Raw genomic sequence first — 2096 nt, forward strand, 5'->3', positions numbered from 1 at the left:
TGTACAAAATATGAAATTTCCTTCATACTCCAGTGAATGCTTGGTGTATAACCTGTGTTCGATGCGTCTGCAAACGCAGTCTGTAGTTTTTTTCTACAAATTGCTTTTTCCTTTCTTTATAATTTAATGATAATAAAAATAAGCATTCGTTGAGTATTTTTTTCTAATGTGGCAGTCAATGTGTTAAACCTGAGGCTCAGAAAGGTTAATGACTTGCTCAAAGTCACAAACCTAGTCTTGTGCTCTTAACTACTATGCCTTTGTACCGTGAGTCATGAGTTAGAAACCAAATCTCTTCAGGGTCAGGGAGCTTAGTTGATTCTGGAACATTTCTCATTCTAAACAGAACTATCCTCTTTTGGTGGTGCTAGTAGATGAGTGGTTCAAAGTAGTGCTGGAGGCTGTTTATCTAGATCCTCTACTGGCTTCTGGTAGTTTCTCACTTATCTTGGTAAAGTGCATGTGAAAATGCGGCCTGGACATCACCTGGGGAAGGGACTGTGTTTAAAGAGTGTTCTTCAATGGTTCCACCCCCTGTTGGTGAGGAAGAAAATAAAGGGCATTGCGGGAGGGCTCTAGCCTCAGCTCTCCTTGTTGAAAGCTGGCTTGGGTGAGGATAGAGAGGGCCTGCTCTTCAAGATTGCAGGAAGGGAGAGGGAAGACCATAGCAGACATAATTTAGATCCAGAAATCCTGGAAAGGACTGCCTGTACCAAGTTGGAGATTAAGGGGGTTTAGGATAGAGATAAATCTGTGTTTGAGGTCCTAAATAGGCAGAGCTTGGTAATCCATGGTTAGAAGTTTGGTCTTCATCCTAAAAGCATGGCTTACCATGCTTCTCAGATGTACTGAGCTTCTACTCAGTACATCCATCCATTATGTCTCTTAGATTAATTCTGGCTAAATCTCTTAGCTCATAGCCCTTCTTAAAGATAGTTTTCATGTCTTCTGGCTCTTCAGGTTGTATAAGATATTGGTTAAGAATCTAGCGACTAGAGCCAGATTAAATGAGTTTGAATCCCAACTGCCAGTTACTAGCTGTGTGACCTTGGGAAAGTCACTTGAACCACCCTGTGCCTCAGCTTCCTCTTCTGTAATATGAGACTAATTATAGTACCTACGTCATGACCACAGGACTTCTGTGAAGATTAACCAAGTTCATACAGGCAAGGCTGTTAGAACAGTGCCAGCCTCGTTTTTGCTTCATAAGAGTTGCTTATTATTTTAGTCATTGTTGGTGTTATTAAAAAGATTACTGAGAAACACACACACCATCTTTATATGAGTGATGCTATCTACCCAAATCCCGGTCCCCAAATTCTTCACCCACTCCTGCTTCTCCTGTAAGACTCAGCTTTGATACCACCTCTTTGAGGAAACATTCTCCCTTTGTCCCTCACTCCCTTGTGTTAATTGGGTCCCACACGTGTGCCCAGATCTTTCCTGTTACTTACCCCATAGGCTTTTGAATCATTGACTTGTCTCCACTCTGGATGAAGACTCCTTGAGGCCAGAGACTGTAGGTTTTGTTTGTGATTATTTTTTCCTTTTCTTGTTTCTATTGTTACTGTAATTTTTATTCTTTGTATCCCCTGGCCTGCTATACAGCAGATACTTAGGTGGTGAGTGCAGAGAGTCAATAAGTGAAAGTGAGGTCTCAGCACAATCACAGGGCAACTTTTAACCTACTGAACAGAACAAATTATTTTGAATCTCACAGCAGCATGCCAGTATATAGCTACAAATACACATGCTTTTAAAATGATTCTAGCTGGGTCATTGCTGAAGGCACTATGCTGCATGTTGGTTAGGATTACTATACCCATGTAAACATTTAACTTGAAAAGGTTGTAATTCAGACCCCTTACAAATTCATGTTGCCCTTGTAGAATCTTGGTGAAATACTCTACTGCAAGGTTTCTCCGTCTCAATGCTATTGACATTTTGGACTGTATAATTCTTTGCAGTGGGGTCTGTGCAGTGTAGGGTGCTTAGCCACCATCCTTGCCCTCTACTCACTGGATACCAGTAGCACTTCTTCCCAGTCATGCTCAATGTCATGCAATGTCTCCAGACATTGCAGCAGTAGAGAACCA

Source organism: Propithecus coquereli, unplaced genomic scaffold (assembly GCF_000956105.1).
Source record: "Propithecus coquereli isolate 6110/MARCELLA unplaced genomic scaffold, Pcoq_1.0 Scaffold486, whole genome shotgun sequence".
NCBI lineage: Eukaryota > Metazoa > Chordata > Mammalia > Primates > Indriidae > Propithecus > Propithecus coquereli.